Source organism: Triticum aestivum, chromosome 7B (assembly GCF_018294505.1).
Source record: "Triticum aestivum cultivar Chinese Spring chromosome 7B, IWGSC CS RefSeq v2.1, whole genome shotgun sequence".
NCBI classification, from domain to species: domain Eukaryota; kingdom Viridiplantae; phylum Streptophyta; class Magnoliopsida; order Poales; family Poaceae; genus Triticum; species Triticum aestivum.
This window is the reverse complement of record NC_057813.1, coordinates 615,133,868-615,151,040: the sequence shown is the minus strand read 5'-3', so window position 1 is coordinate 615,151,040 and position 17,173 is coordinate 615,133,868. Positions and strand designations below refer to the sequence as shown.

Sequence of the window (17,173 nt, the reverse complement as noted above, 5' to 3'; positions counted from 1 at the left end):
CTGTGTTCAGCCGGGTGAAAATTCCAGTGTACCCTATTCCTTCTTCTACCTCCAGTTTTGAGTGAGAGAGGGAGAGCGGCAACAACAATTGGTATCGGAGCATCGGGTTCGGAGGAGCTCGCCGGCGATGGCGCTCGTCCCGTGCGGCGGCGGAGCACGGTGATGCCGGGCACGCGGAGAGCGCGGCGGCCGCGACGGACCTGCGCGATGGCGCAGAGGCTGCGGTGGCGCGGCGTGGCTCGGCGGAGGGAAGGCCAAGCTCCGGGACACGCCGGATCGGCCACGTTGGTCGCGTCGGAGCGCGATCATGGCGCGGGCTGGTGGCGTGCGGAGCGTGGCAGAACAAGCCGCGGCGACGGGCTCACCGCGTCGGGCGCGTGTATGGGCGCGCGTCAGACGTAGCGGGCACGTCGGGATCGCGGGTGCGGACCACGTCGGGGCGCTGGACCCGGTTGCGCAGATCGCGTATGTGCGCGGCGGGAGCGCGGGCCGGGAGTGCGGGGACGTGGGGAGTGCGCGCGAAGGGCACGGCGGTCGCGGAGACGAGGAGGTCGCGAAGGACCTGCGTGGTGGCGCAAAGGTCGCGACGGCTCGGGGCGACAACCGTGGAAGGTGCGTGACACGTAGGCGCGGTGTGGCGGCTGCCATGGCGGACGCGGAGGCGGCACGCGGTAAGCGTCTGGTGCTGTCGGGCTCGTCGGGCGCGTCGGATGCGCGCGGGACATGCGGGACGCACTGCTGCGATCGGGCTCGTCGGGCGCGTTGGGTGCGCGCGGGACGTGCGGGGCGCAGAGGGACGCCAGACGTGTGTCGCCGGCGGAGAAGGAGCTCGGCGTATGTTGCCGGAGTCATGATGGAGCACGGTGCGACCGGCGTCGTTGCGGCAGGTCGGGTCCGCGGGCTGGGTCACGACTATGACGACGACAATGACAGGTGCTGCAACAACTTCGACGACGGCGAGATCATGGCTTAGGAGGAGAATGTTAGAAATAAGCCATGCGTTCATGTGCGTGCGTGCGTTGCGTGTGCTTGTGGCATGCGTGTGTGTCGCTGGGTAGGCGTGAGAGCCGGAGCTAGCTAGCCAGGCCGAACTTGGTGGCTGCAAGGTGTGGTTGTTAGCGCATGCATGCACTGGTAGTTAGCTGGTTAGCCGGCCTGGAGTTAGTGGCCGGTAGTGGTGGCCGTGTGGTGCGTGCGTGGGGGTCTGTATGCTTGGCCGCTGCGTTACCTGAGTATAAAGGCCAGGCGATGTAGTACGAGAGCCTTGGTGCTCTGGAAAGTAAAAAACGGGGCTGTGTTCAGCCGGGTGAAAATTCCAGTGTACCCTATTCCTTCTTCTACCTCCAGTTTTGAGTGAGAGAGGGAGAGCGGCAACAACAATTCGGACGGCCCCGCCCACAGCCTCCGCCACCTACGGCATCCCCCAGAGGTTCGGACAATCCCGCGCCGCTCATCCTCGCTTCGTCCTCTGCTCGCGGCTCGCGTTGACCGCCTCGCCGTGGCCTACTCCAGGCCACCAACCGGAGCCTGTCCACGAAGTCCAGCCGGCCTTCCTCCCGGGCGCGCTCCTCGGCCGTTGCCGCGTGCTCCGCCAGCGGCTGCGTAATGAGCCCGTCGAACTGGCGGTGCACCCGGCGCAACTTGGCGCAGCCACGACCGCGCCGGCACGAAGTCGCTGATGTTGAACAGCCCCGTGCTGGTCAGGAGCGACATGATCATCTCCTTGTAGCTGCTGGACTCGTCCTCGTCCCCGACCGCAGCTCCTGGGCCGATGCCCCCTCTCTTCCTCTGCTCTGAAGTTGCTAGATCGCGAGCGCCACAGCAACCACGGCCACTCTATCTTAGGGAGATCGATGGGTTGGGTTCCATTTTTTTCTTCGCTCCTTTTCCACTTGGAATTCCTTCTCATTCCGTTTCCCATTCCTTTGCTCCGTCTTGCCCATTACGGAGGAAATTCGTTCCTTTCCCTTCTCCTCGGGAGAAATTTGTTCCTTTTCCTTCTCCTCTGGAGGGAATTTGTTCGGTTCCTTTGCTTGAGGGTGGGCGCGGCGGCGGGGGCCGGCTGGGGCGGTGCGCCGCGGAAGGGCAGGGTCGGCGGATGGCTGCGCGCGGCGGATGGACGGGGCCCGGCGGTGGTGGCGCGCGGCGGATTGTTCAGTCGTTTTTTTTTCTATTTTGCCTGTACCGGTTCAGGTTAACTTGAACAATAGGATTGCGGGTTGATTTTAGAAAAAGTTAAGGGCTTTTCTGAAAAACGCCGATGACGGACGACCAGAGGCTATCGCCGCTTTATTAGTAGGGATAAAGATAAAGATTGAAGATGAACACAGCAGCTGGCTACATGTCGGATACCTCTCGCGACTGGCGACTTCGAGCGAACCTGCTCTGACCGTCGCCGCCGCTGCCGCCGGCCTCCTCCGGAGTTCTGCTCCCGGCCGCTCCTGCTCGGGTGGGGGGTCGCATCGCTCCCCATGGCTACCCCTCTCTAGCAGCTCGCGCAAGCATCCCCTCTCCAGGCGGCGCGCTTCCGAAGAGCAGCGGCTGGATCTATCCTCTGCCTCCCCACTCCGGTGAGTTATTGCAGCAATTTGCCCCGTTTGACCGGCGGTGGCCCTTTATCTGCTCCTTACCTCGGGCTGGCTGTATCGAGAGGATCTATTCCCGTGGCTCTGCATCTGGCTGAAGGGTGTGTTGGGCATGTCATCTGGTGCCAGCAAGATGCCGTTAGGGGAGAGGCAGAATGCTGCAGTGGGGAAGGAGCCTGTTGAGAAGGCGGAAGGGGTGGACTCCATGATGGGGCGCCTTAACCTCCTTGCGGACGACACTGATTTTGTGGAGATGAGTGATGATGAGGAAGGGGATTGCTCGGTGCCGGTGAAGTGGTCGCTGCTCGGGATGATTCTCTCGCCCTCTGTGATTCATATCAGCACCACCACGTCGGCAATGCGCCCGGCCTGGGGAAATCCTAGGGGGCTCAAGCTCAGGAACGTTCGAGATAATGTGTTTGTGGCTGATTTCGTGAACAAGTCTGACAGAGACAGGGCTCAAGAGGGGACGCCATGGATGGTGGGTAAACATGCGGTTCTCCTTCAAGACTACGACCCCCGGCTTCGCCCGTCAGATATCAGGTTCGACTCAATGTCTATCTGGGTCAGAATCTTGAACCTTCCCTTTGAATGGATGAACAATCGCAAGGGCCTGAAGATTGCAAAACTGATCGACAAGAACTGCACGGTGGATGTGGACGAGGGTGGCGATGCCTCAGGCTCCTTTCTGCGAGCCAGGGTGTCCATCCCTCTTGAAGGGCCCTTGCGCCGGTGGGTGACAATCAGGAAGGGCAGCGAGGATGTGAAATATGACCTACAGTATGAAAAACTCCCCTTCTATTGCTTCAGTTGTGGCCTCATTGGGCATGGTGATCTAGAATGTCAGTCCCCAGCAGACTGAGACCAGTTTGGCAAGCTCCCCTTTGATAGAGGCTTGAGAGCCCCAGAGGAGAGAAGAAAGTGGCCAATCCTTTGGGCAGGCTGCCGTTTCGGCTTCCTGGAGCAGTGATAACAAAGACAGAGGAGGGGGAAGTCGTGGCTCCGTCCCTGAGTCTGCCACGAGCAGAACTTCTCGTGAAACATGGGTGAATGAGACTGTGAAGCCTGATGAGCAAGAGGCGACTTCACCACTTGCAAAAAACAAGCCTGTCCCAGGAAGAAACAAAGTTTCTGAGATTGCAAAGAAATTATTCTCTACGGACCCGAAGATGCCAGAAAATCTATACGCAAGAGAAAACCAGTATCTAGGGCTGGGAGTAAAGGAGGTGGGACTGCTAAGGGGAAGCTTTCTGCCGCCCCCTGCAAGGTTCAGACCTCTCTCTGGTCAAGGGCTTAGTGGGAGGGCCCAGTCTCCCGCTCACTGGTTTGGACGAGGACAAAGAGCTGACAAAAAAACAAGAATGACCAGTTCTGTTTCTAAAGCCAGGGGAATCAAAAGGGGGTGGGTAGAGATCAAGTTGCAACAAGCACAGGCGCGGGGCTTCCTATTTAGCCCTGCAGTAAGCAATGAAGGTCGTCGCTATCAACTGCCGGGGGCTTGGGAACCAGCCGGCAGTCGAGGGCCTTCTGGAGCTACAGAAGGCTGAAGACCCTGACATCCTCTTTCTTTCAGAAACAAAGCTGGACAGGAAGAGGATGAAGCGAATTAAGGTGTTATTGGGAATGCCCAACATGGAGGTAAAGGACTGTGAGGGGCAAAGCGGTGGCTTGGCCCTTCTCTGGAAGAAGGATGTAAATGTAAGAGTGAACCCTGGGATGTCGCGCTACCACATCGACGCCGACGTCACTGGGGAGGATGGGTTCGTCTGGAGGCTTACTGGTATTTATGGTGAGCCGAAGCACGGGGAGAAAGAGAAGACTTGGAAACTCTTGCGCATCCTTCATGGACGTTCCTCTCTGCCTTGGATGTGTTTTGGTGACTTCAATGAGATCCTCTTCGCAAGTGAGAAGCAGGGGGGGTCCGGATAGATCCCATGCCTGCATGGATAAATTCCGGAGTGCTCTGGAGTTTTGTGAGCTCGAGGATTTGGGCTTCGTGGGGGATCCTTACACTTGGCGCAATCACAATCACCGGGCGGACACTTACATTAAGGAGAGGCTTGATCGGGCTGTCGCAAACTTGGGATGGCGCTCCCATTTTCCGGCCTACAAGGCAATCAATGGGGATCCAAGGCACTCCGATCACAGACCCGTGATTGTGGTTTTGGAACCGGAATACCGGGGCAATAGCACTGGGTGCGTGTTTGAACAACCAAAATTCGAGGCAAGGTGGCTTGAGGAGGAGCAATGCGATGAGGTGGTGCGCAATGCCTGGCACTTGGCAATGCTGACTGGCGATAGAGGGTTAGCTTCCACAATCAAAAGAGTGGGGATGGAACTACACACATGGAGCAAAGAGGTCTTGGGCGATCTAGAGAACCGTATCAAGAAGGTCAAGAAGGAGCTCAATCGCTGCAGGAAAAGAGCCATCTCCCAGGAGCAAGTCTCTCTTGAGCAGATGCTAAGGTACAAGCTTGAGAGACTGCAAGACCAAAAAAATACTTATTGGAAGCAGCGAGCAAAGGCTCATTGGCTGCATGCATGATGGAGATGGAAACACTAGCTTCTTCCACGCTTGCGCCTCGGAGAGGCGCAGGGTGAACTTGATCAAATCTCTCAAGAATGACGAGGGCGGTGTGGTGGAGGGCGAGGAGGAGCTGAGAACCTTTATCACTAACTACTACAAGCAGCTTTTCTCTTCTCGTGCAGGAACTAGAGCGGATGAGCTCCTTGACAAGGTCTCCCCCATTGTTACTGCTGAGATGAATGTCTTCCTTAAGAGACCTTTCACCATTGAAGAAATAAAATTGGCTCTTAATTCCATGGGTGATTTGAAGGCCCCGGGTCCAAATGGCATGCCAGCAGTCTTTTATAAGCGCTTCTGGGATCTTGTAGGGGACGTTGTGCAGGGCGAAGTTCTCGAGGTTCTGAACGATGGCCAAATACCAGTGGGCTAGAACGAAAACGGTCATTGTCTTGATCCCCAAAGTCAAGAATCCAACCCACCTTAAGAAGTTGCGGCCGATCAGCCTTTGCAACGTGGTGTTTAAGATTTTCACAAAGGTGATTGCTTGTCGGATGAAGGAGGTGCTTGATGTGGTCATTTCTCCTAGCCAGAGTGCCTTTGTCTCTGGACGACTGATTACCGACAATATTCTGATTGCTTATGAGACCACCCATTTCATGCGCCAGAGAAAGGGAGGTAGAGATGGGCTTGCAGCAGTCAAGCTGGATATGAGTAAGGCTTTTGACCGTGTTGAATGGTCTTTCTTGGAGAAGATAATGTTGAAGTTGGGCTTCTCTATTAGCTAGGTGCAACTGGTGATGCGTTGTGTGACCACGATCACATACAGGGTAAAGGTGAACAAGAATCTGACTGAGGTGGTGGTGCCTCAATGTGGCCTGAGGCAAGGGTGTCCTCTATCACCTTACCTTTTCATCTTGTGTGCTGAGGGGCTCTCGGCTCTCTTCCACCGGGCCGAGGAGGATGGATCCCTGTAGGGAGTTCAAGTTTGCCCTACGGCTCCCAAGATAAACCACCTCCTCTTCGCCGATGACTCCTTGATCTTTATGAAGGCGAATGAGCCAAGTGCTCGTAGGCTCCAAGAGATCCTTGCTCTCTACGAGGATGCGTCTGGCCAAATGATAAACAAGGAAAAGTCCGCTGTTATGTTCAGCAAGGGAACTTCTCAGCGAGCAAAAAGGAATTTTCAGAGGATTTTACAAATTCGAGATGAAGCTTTCAATGAAAGATACCTTGGTCTGCCAATTTTCTTGGGTAGATCAAAAGCCAAGGCCTTTGAGTATCTTAAAGAGAGAATCTGGAAGTTGATCCAAGGGTGGAAGGAGAAATTCTTATCTAGAGCAGGGAAGGAGATCTTGGTTAAAGCCGTAGCCCAGGCGATCCCCATCTATGCCATGTCCTGCTTTGACATCACGAAATCTTTCTGCGATGAAATTAGCTCAATGGTCTGTCGCTATTGGTGGAATAATCAAGATGAGGAGCGGCACCACTGGCTGAGCTGGCAGTGTCTTACAAAGCCGAAAACTGAGGGTGGCCTTGGCCTTCGGGATCTCCACATCTTTAACCTGGCCATGTTGGCTAGACAAGGTTGGCGACTACTACAAGACCCCGAGTCTCTCTGTGGGAGAGTGTTGCGGGCTAAATATTTCCCTGACAGAAAGCTTCTGGACGCTATTCCCGCCCCTGGCATATCATACACTTGGCGCAACATCCTAAAAGGGGTGGACTTATTGAAGGAAGGGATTATGTGGAGAGTGTGGGATGGGACTAACATGAAGGTGTGGGAAGATCCTTGGATCCCCGAGGGCGATACAAGGAGGCCTAGATCTCTCCCTGGGCGCTCCCCAATCACTCTTGTAGCAGATTTGCTCAATCCAAACACCGGGGGCTGGGACGAGGCGTTGGTCCGTGATCTCTTTCAGGAGGAAGACGCAAAGGCCATTCTCTCCATTAGCATCTGCGAAGGGATGGAGGATAATTTTGCTTGGCACTTTGATCAGCGTGGCATCTTCTCTGTCAAGTCTGCTTATAAGATTGGTGTTATGCTGCGCGATAGAAGGCTGGGAAGAGATGCTGCAAGCTCTAAGGAAAATTCTGCTAACAGCACTGTCAAATTTGATTGGAAGCATGTCTGGTCCTTGAAGGCCACCAGCAAAATAAAGATGTTTGTGTGGCGCCTTTCCCACAATAGTCTGGCTAACCGCATGAAAATAAAAAAGCTAGGCGTGGACTTGGACACTAGATGCCCTATTTGCCATAGGTTAAATGAAGATGGAGGGCACACCTTCCTGAAGTGCAAGAAAGCTAAAGAATGCTGGAACATTTTGGCTTTGGGAGAGACCCGGGAAAAGCTCATGCTCTGCAATTCAGCCCACTCCATGCTTCAGGAGCTGTGGAGGTGTGATGAAGACACACAGCTGAAGGCCGTGACCTTTATGTGGGAATGGTGGAATGTTCGCAACAAGGCCAATGCTGGTGAGGTGGCTCCTAAGCCTCAAGCGGTTTGTCACCGGGTGGAGAAGATGTTGATTGAGTCCCTGGGCTTGCGCAAACCAAACAAACCTCCTAGGCCACCGGACATTCACAAATGGAGCAAGCCCCCCATGCATCATGTGAAGGTTAACTTCGACGGTGCCTTTGATGAAAATACATGTGCAGGGGGCTGGGGCTATGTGGTCCGTGATCAGGCTGGCGAATTTATCGCTGCTGGTGCGGGCAAGTCCGTGAACCTGAAATGTGCTTTGCAATCTGAATCTGTAGCCTGCCTTGCTGCCATTGATGGGGCGATCAGGATTGGGGCAAATCGAATCATCTTCGAGTCTGACTCCTCAACCCTTATTCAGGCTTTGAAGAGCAACGTTTATGACAAGGCAACCATTGGTGTGTTGGTGAAGGAAGCTAGAAGCCTATGCATCCTAAACTTTGATTCCTATGCTTTTTCTTTCAGCCGACGCACTTGTAACTCTGTAGCCCATGAGCTTGCCAAGCTGGGCATTCATTCTGGGTCTGATGACTCCTTCTGGGAGGCCTCTGCCCCCAATTGCATTGTAAAACTGTTAACCAGTGACATTGTTGTGCTTGAAGTTTAATGGAATTTCCATGTTCCCGTCAAAAAAAGATAAAGATTGAGGAGTACAAAGTAGGACATTGAGATATAATGTAAGACTAACCGGTACCAAACCTCTGGCCGGTCACATCCCACATCTACGATTGCCTCCCAGCCATCAGATCAAGCCTCCAAGCCATTTTTTTCTTTCCCCAGCAGATTCGCGATTCACACGCGCAAGGTGTGGTCGCTGTTTTGTCGCCCTCCCCTACCTGGTGTCCTCCACGACAACCACGCTCACCGCCACTCGTAGCTTGACGCCGCCATCGTTACAGCCCTCACACCACCATCATAGCTTCCCGCCTCGCCCGTCGTAGCACCAGGGCACACCAGTCATAGCTTTTACCGACAGAGATACACAGCACCACCGACTCGCCGTCCTGTGGCCTCCCGGCATCCACCGGGCCAGTCGAGACATCACCGTGCACGGTTGCAGGGGAAACAAATAACAGTCGCCATCGGCACATCGTTTGCAGTCACTCGTAGAAAACGCCATTGCATCTCCGTGCATCGACAGTAGCAGCCTCGCTGCAACTCTGTCTCCGCTGGGTCCAGCAAATAAGCTTGTCGGTTCTAGCATGTGGTCACTGAGGTCGCAACATCTCGCGTGTCGATCTAGATTTGTAGTGCGCCAGTTGCAACCCAATAAAATCTAGCTCAATTAGCTTCATCCGCCACCGGTCGCAGCTTTCCTCGTCAACGGTTGCAACTTTTGTCAATGCCGATTGCAACCATTGGAGCATATATCTTGTCATTCCATCACATTAGTCGCATCTCCCCGTGTCACTGGTTGTAGCTTTCCCCTGGCGCCATGTGTAGCTTTCAATAACACCGGTTGCAGCTTTATCGACACAACTAGGCATTGGCTCTAGTTTGCAGCTCCGCTTGTCACCGGTTTGAGGCATGGGAGGTCGCCATCACCAGCACGCCCTCTATAGTTATAGCAGGTCACCATCGCAGTTACAACACCGCTCGGCTGTCACGGCCGATATCGGGGAGGGCGACGCACAAGAGCTCGAACGGCAGCCCGTCCAATGTCTTCCCAGAGCCACTGGAAGAAGCCTACATGCCAATGACCTAGCCGCGTTCAGGGAGGAGAACACGGAGGGCGCGGAGACGCCGACTAACTAGTTGCACTCCATGGTGAGAATGAGGGTGGAGGAAGATGAGAGATGGTATGGTACGATGTGCTTGGGGGCAACAGTCGGGATCCTTCCTCCAAGAACATCAAATTATCGCACACGGAGTCCCAATAGACTGAAAGTCAACCCGAAGCATCAATCAACATTATTATAATAGAATGCACACAAAACAAATGGACCATGATTTTTCATACAGGTGCAACGTTTTCATAGATCATCATTTTCACTGCCGTGACAATGTTTTCTTTCTGTTATCGTTTTCCCAGTATAGGCACTCCTATCCATACTAGAACTACTCCTAGTTACTCCTAGGGTAGGGCACTTGATATGTGAATTCATTCTTCCATGGTCATGGTCATGTTTAGCAATGTTTTGGCAGTTCTTTCTTCTATGGTCATATTTAGCAAAGAAAGTTGGTACTCTATCCAAACTCCCATATTTTGGTAGTTCTTTCTTCTATGGTCATGTTTAGCAATGAATTCACATGTTATGGTCACATATTAATACTACTACATGCCAACATTTAAAAAAAATCAATACTACAAGCCAACATTTAAAAAAAAATCTATACTACAAGCCAACATTTGAAAAAAAAACGAAGCTGCTGGCAGCGGCGACGTGGGAGGGAGGGAGCGCGACGTGGATGAGAGGGAGACGACGGCGACGGTGATGTGGGAGGGAGTGCTAGCGAGAGGAGTGGAGGAAGCGGAGGAAGGAGGGAGGAGGGGGCGACGGCGGGTGGAGGAATGAAGAAGGCGAGATACCGAGAGTGAGAAGAGGGGAGTGGGGAACGGGCAGGGAGAGGATAAAGAGGATGATGGGCTTAGTAGTAGCACGGGGCATGTAGCCAGCGTTGCTACTAAGTGGGGCCCACCAGCTGTCCCAGTGTATCCATAGCAGTAGGGCCGGGCCTATGTCCCACGTTGCTACTATCTTATTAGCTGTAGCGCATGTTTTAGACTCAATGTTGCTGCCGTGGACTGTGCCGGGGGGGCACGGCGGGGACCACTTAGCAGTAGCGCGGGGGTCACTATGCCAGCGCTACTGCTAAAGTTTACTTGCAGCGCGGTATTTCACCCCGCGCTACTACTACTTACCAGTAGCGCGGACCCTTTACCCGGTGCTGCTATTACGTGGTTGTCTATAGGGTTTTTCCTAGTAGCGAGGTGATTAGATGAATGCTGAGAGGCTGTAGGTGTTCGTCTCTTGCGCTCCCTACCACGCGGATCGTAACATTAGACTGTATCGGTAAACGAGAGGCCTCCTAGATCGATCTTCGGAGCAGCAACCCACTAACACGTTTGGGCTCGAGGTGGGAGCGGTAGAAAAGACCATCGTGACAAGGCGGGACGATGGGAGGATCCAGATCGTTGAGTGAGCTAATCGGACGATGCAAATTGCTGTAGAGGCTCCTAGGTAGTTGCATTATTCTATTTTTTTAATGATAGAGCTCCTGTCAATTATTCAAAAAAAAAAATCAAAGTAACGAGGTGTTACTACCGCGGTTCCTTGTAGGATTTTGAGACGGGCAAGACTCAAAATGCCTGGTTCTTGATCTTGGTGGTAAGAAACATTTAACCCTCCCATTTCATCTAATATTTTCTTCAGGCGTCGATCATTAACTTGACATAACTGAACATGGCAGGCGTGACTTCAATCGACAACACCGGGATCGGGATGCTAGGAGAAGTTCACAAGGGCCTGGTGGACCGGAAGGGTATCAGGGTAATTAAACAAAAAACCCAACACTACAAGTTACTGCTAAGTACCAACGGTGAAGTTTACTCTCCCCGTTCACTTTTGTAAGTCATTCCAGACAACTTAAAATGAGCTGTTTTATACATTGTCTGAAATGTCTTCAAGGTCTTATAAAAGTGAACAGAAGGAGTAGTTCCAGAATTTTGATCCCGTGCTCTTGGTGATCTTCAGATAGCTGTGGCGAATCCTAGGCTGCAGGTGACGGAGAAGCTGGTGGTGTCAGGCTACACCAGGGACACCATAGGGGAGGAGAGCATGTTCCTGACCATCACGGATGTGTGCCATTGCGTCGTGCCGCTACGAGCTGCAGAGGTTCAAAACCAACGAGCGAGGGACCGAGGGAGCGTAGTATAGCAGTGCGCGCGGAGTTTCTCAGCCGGACACAGATCAGGTGACATGCACCTTTGCATGTCACCGTGTGCCTTGCGGCCCGAATTCAAATTTGAACATTGCAAAATAATCTAAAAAAATCATGCATGTTCACAGCACATATTAAGATAACCCCTCAAAAATTCAGATCAAAATTCGAAACATACATCGAGAAGCAAAAAAGAGAAACTTAGATGTGAATAGTATACAGAGAATCATTCGCAACTATTCATGACAGATTTCTCTTTTTTGCTTCTCGATGTATGTTTCGAATTTTGATCTGAATTTTTGAGGGGTTATCTTAATATGTGCTGTGAACATGCATGATTTTTTTCAGATTTTTTCATAATGTTTAAATTTGAATTCGGGCCGCAAGGTACACGGTGACATGCAAAGGTGCATGTCACCTGATCTGTGTCCTTCTCAGCCCGAGCTCATTGAGCTTGGGTGAACAGTAAAACCAAAAAAAATCTGATTTTTTTTCTGAGAAACATTGACAAAAGTTTTAAGTCCTTAGAAAAATTCGTCATGGAATCACATTCCTAAGAGGCGTGGCAAAAAAATAAAATGGATACTCTGAAAATGCTACTTTCAAAAGCATGTTGGAGCACTGGTTTTGTTTGTTTTGCCACGCCTTACATGAATGTGATTTCATGACAAACATTTGCGAGCGGTTGAAACTTTTGTCACAAAAAAAAATCAGGTTTTTATTTTATTTTATTGTTCACCGAGCTCATTTGAGCTTGGGAGCAGAAGGACACTTTGGCATTTAGCAAGTGTAGCTGTAGATATTGTGGTGTGGCCACAAGGCAGGAAGAAGAAGATGCATAAGTAGAAGAAGACATGGTTGGACTCTGATGCGCTGAAAACTGTATCAAGGAAGGATTCCGGATAGGTTCACGGTCCTTTCATTGTACGGGCTTGGGGAGGAAAATTTTGAAGTGGGCGAAAGATGTGCCCTCTTCTTGTGGATAGACCAATTTAGAACCTCGCAGATTTTTGTATCGGATTTATACGTTGTAGAATTCGTAAGAAAATACTGTTCCATTGCTAGATGAATGAATAAAGTATACTTCCTCTGCTACGTATATCCAAAATATAGGAGTAGTATAGATGGTTTATCGTTCACTGCAAGACCGTCACAGCTAGCATTAAAGAAAACACGTCAGAGGACGACTGCTACTGCTGTTTTTTTCTTCCTCGCGGGTTATCTTATTTGGATCTCTTCTTTGTCCAAACGTACGTATCTCCAGCTCCGTTTCGAAAAAGAAAGAAAGAAAAACGTATCTCCAGCAATTCTATGGACGTGCTTGGATGGGATAAAATACGGCCGGACTTCAGCAAATTACGTGAACTAACACAGCAGATAAACACATGACTAAGAAGCCAAGACATCGTATTAAGAGAGATAGAGAAGCCCAGACATGCAGAGATGTAATCTTTATAATTGATTGATCATATATAAAACGGCAAGCACATGTTCAAGTTCATATAACCAGGACAGCAAACGTTCTCAGTGGCAGGACATTCAGTCATAACAAGCTACTACGTAACAGTATGAAGGAAGGATGGTCTGGCATTATTTATTCTACTTAGTTAATATATATTCTCAGCCTGGGCTGTGGCCGAATATGTCTTGTCCTCCAGCATACCACCCTCATCCCCCAGCAGGCAGCAGGCCAGCTCTCATGCAGCTGTTTCCTCTCCGGTGCCGTTGGCCTCGCTGAGGTTGCGGCCACCGGCTCCAGCTGCATCTGCCGCACCCATGTCTGCCAAGATTCACCAGAAAGAGGATCAGTCAGAGAAACGGTTAAACTAATTTGCAGAGAACAGATGGCAAAGTAAGCTAGCCTGACGTGACGAGTCGGGCATAAGCTCGAACGAAGACGGGAAGGAACCAGAACTCACCAGCGGGGCCAGCAGGATGCTTGGAGCAAAGCGTCTTGAACTTTTTTATGCAGCCATAGTGGGCGCTCTTGATGCAGGTGAGCTCTCCATTGTGCTGGAGCCCGCACTTGCGGTACTCATTGCAGTAGCAGCGTCCGAACTCCGCAGCAGCTCCAAGCCCAAGCGCCCCTTGGACCAAGTGGAAGGGCCCTCAGCCTTCCACCGCGGGCCGCCATTGCCTGCGCGATCGAGCTCGCAACTCAGAGCGGGAGTGATGATCGAAGACAAGTCAGAGTGGGAGAGCAGTGGGAATCTGGATGTGTGGAGGTGTGCCGCGGGCGCCTGAATTTATAGCCCAGCGGCGTCGCACTGTTCATCCAGCGGAAACGAGCTCCTTTAACCCTTGCGACTCTACTCAGTTTCGCAGACTGATCGATCGGTAGTCGTCGGATCCTCGATCACTGGCAAATGGCAGCGATGCACCGCATGCACTAGCTTCAATTTGTTACCGCCTGCAGTTCTACAGAGTTATTAGCCGGAAGTGTACGTTCAAGTTGGACGCCCTTTTACTCGTTATATAAGCGATTTTTTGTTGAAAATGACCCCCCGGCGAACACAATTGACGAAAAAGACTTTCTTTGGACAAAATTGACAAAAAAAAAACCCTGGACCGCGGCGGCAGGCGCACCGGGCGACACGTGGCACCTGCCGCTACAGCGTGAGGCGGCCAGCCCTGCCGCCACCGGGCCAGGCGGCAGGCCGTGTGCAATAGCTTCTGGTGCTGGGCGACGGAACGGGAAGTCGATATGGGCCATGCCGCCACCGGGTGGGGCGGCACCACTGTTGCTGCTGCTGGCCACCGGACAGCCTCACGCGAGTTTTCCGCAGTCAATTCGACTGATTCCCGCGCGTTTCATCTCGTCTTTTTGCTCTGGCACTGATTTCCGTGTGTTTTGTATTTTTACGTGACACTCACTGATTGCTACAGACTTGATTCCCTCTCCGATGCGTAATTTGCTCATGTTCTGCCAGCGCTGTTGCTGCCGCATGCCCAACAGCCATGCTGTTTTTTTTAGGGAACAACAGCCGTGTTGTTGCTGCTGCGACTGATGAGACAGTACGCCTGGCCCGTGGCGGCATGGCCCACATACGTCTCCGTTCCGTTCGCAGCGCCAAAAGCCGTTGCACACAGCCTGCCGCCTGGCCCAGTGGCGGCAGGGCTGGCCGCCTCACGCCGTGGCGGCAGGTGCCACGTGTCGCCTGGCGCGCCTGCCGTCACGGTCCAGGGGGTCTTTTTTGTCATTTTTATTCAAAGGTTTTTTTTTCTGTCAATTGCGTTCGCCGGGGGTCCTTTTCAACAAAAAATCTATATAAGCGGGACAGACAGAGTAGGCGAGACGTCCATTCAACCAGCTCTTCTTGGCAAGGGCATGGCGTCCTGGGTTACCAGTTTTGGCACCACTAGACAAGCATGCAACGTCTGAATGTCACAAGTGAACGCATGAAGTAGACGCGTAACTGAAGTACAGCTCATGAACGATAAATTTTAGGTCAGTGCACAAATCAGGAGTATCCCGCGGACAGACGTATCCTAAGAGCAGGTGGGCTGACAAAATGTCTTGGACGCATCGATGGGTACGAACATGATAATGTTCTGCCTAATATGATTGAATCTGTGCGTTACAAGTGATTTCCGGTTTTAGTATGGCCGTGAAGTAGTGATCACTGATGCCTTGTGTGGTTCACTGAAATGAGCCGATTGATGGCGTCAAACGCCTGCAGACAAGGTCGCGCTCGGCCAATTTTGTACTACTACTACAACATTACACCGTACTGGTGGGTGCAACTTCTTCGAGGAAACACTGGTTCTTTGCTGAGTGGTGTGTCTTTCTATAAATCCAGTTGGTAATTGAGACCATCTCTTGTGCATGGTCTTACTTTCTAATTTCTACTGGAAAAAAGTGAGGATGCGCATAGTTTCATCAGAGGGAACCGATTTGATCTTCTCTTTTTCAAGGGAGGAATCAATTTTTATTGACGTTTGGCGTTTTCTGAACGTGTTCAACAAAAAAATTGCCCGGTGAAATATATAGTTATGCCGAAGTTGGTGATCGGTGGCTTAACAAACACTACAACACGTCTATGCAATTTTTAACAAAGGAGTGAATTTCAATAACTTAAAATAAAGCATCAAGGAATACAAACACAATGAACTCGCACCCGACCTTTGCATGATTAGGATGCATGCAACTAAGACCAACTCAGCAAACAATGACGACAACCTGATTCAGAAAACAATGCCGACAACCTGATTCACAAACAAGAAGTGGAAATATTTTGCAAACACAAAGTGTTAAACAAGGGGACAGCTGCTCACAACAATACCACATTTTTAGTGTATTTCCTGGAGTCAGATGAATCTGATGACAATATGATTCAGAAACAAGGGCTGGAAGATTTCTAAACTGAAAAGGTTAAACTAAACGTTACCTGCTCACAGCAACACCACAATTTCGGTGCATTACATCATTTAACCAAGGACTCGGCAACACCGTCACTCTCACAACACGCAAGACAAATCACACCCATAGCAGCATTATAGTGCAAACTTGATAATGTAGATTTTGTTCAGTAAACAAACTGAACTTTCAGACACAAGCTATTCTAAAATCCGTTACGAATGGCTGGGGCGGGTTGGTGCATGTTTTCTTCCTATATCATCTAAGCAGTGTTTTTTCATAAGCTGTGAATTTAATTACCTTCAAGACCAGCAAGAGCCTTTTAAGTTGGAGTCTTGGAGACCACGCCCTCTGCATCTCCATCTTCTCTGATCGGTGTATCACTGACACCCTTGTTGGGCTAATAAGCCATGGCGATGAGCTGGGCGCGTCGGGTGCGTGTATGGGCGCGCGCCGGACATGTTCGACGCGTCGGATCCGTGGCGGGTCGAGTGTGTGTGTGTGCGTGTGGAGCGCACGAGCGTGTCTGTGGGCTAGTACACCATAGGTGTGAGTGCGTTTGTTGATTGTTGGCGAGCCATGCAGGGTGATCGGGCAGGTTCTGTTGGTGGTCACCGCGAGAAGCACGCGTAGCGGGCGCGGCCAAAGCATGCAGAACGTGGAAAAGGTCGCGGGCGAGTGGAGGCGTGGGTGCGTGCCCAGTGCGCTGGCTCGTGGTATAAAGCCGCGTGGTGACGTTGTAACGAATGGACATGATCGAGTTCGTGCTCGAGGGAAGGAAAGAGGCGTTCGTGCGCCGCAAAACTCATGTGTCCATTGCCTGCTTTGATCTTCTTCTTCCTCCTTCTTCTGTTGTTCATGTCCAGAGAGTGAGCGAGGTGCAGAGAGAGTGAGCGGTAGAGCTAGGGTTTAGGGTTTTGTCCCAACATTTGGCATCAGAGCCAGGTTGAGGTCGAAGCTCGCCGGAGATGTCTCTCATCCCGTACGCGGGCGGATCGGGCGGATCGCTATCGCAGCCAGTGCCGTTGCTCACCAAAGACAAATACACGGCGTCGGCCATCAAGGTCGAGGCAAACCTCGACGCGGCCGGGTTGTGGGAGGCAGCGCTGGTGCCGGAGGACGCGGCGGAGGTGGTGATCGCGAAGAAGGACAAGCCGGCGCGGGCCTACCTGCTCGGTGCGCTCGCGGAGGACCTGCTACTGCAGGTGGCGTCGAAGAAGACAGCGGCGCAGGTCTGGGTGAGCCTCAAGACCAGGTTCATCGGCACGGATCGTGTGCGGGCGGCGCGTCTTGGCACACTCCGCGGGGAGTTCGAGCTCCTGCACATGGCGGAGGGCGAGTCA

General features: G+C 51.9%; 1 pseudogene; it reads right to left on the bottom strand.

The window, feature by feature from the left end:
- Nucleotides 1-1,073: 1,073 nt before the first annotated feature.
- On the bottom strand, nucleotides 1,074-1,719 carry LOC123158277 (uncharacterized; annotated as a pseudogene).
- Between the last annotated feature and the right edge of the window lie 15,454 nt (nucleotides 1,720-17,173).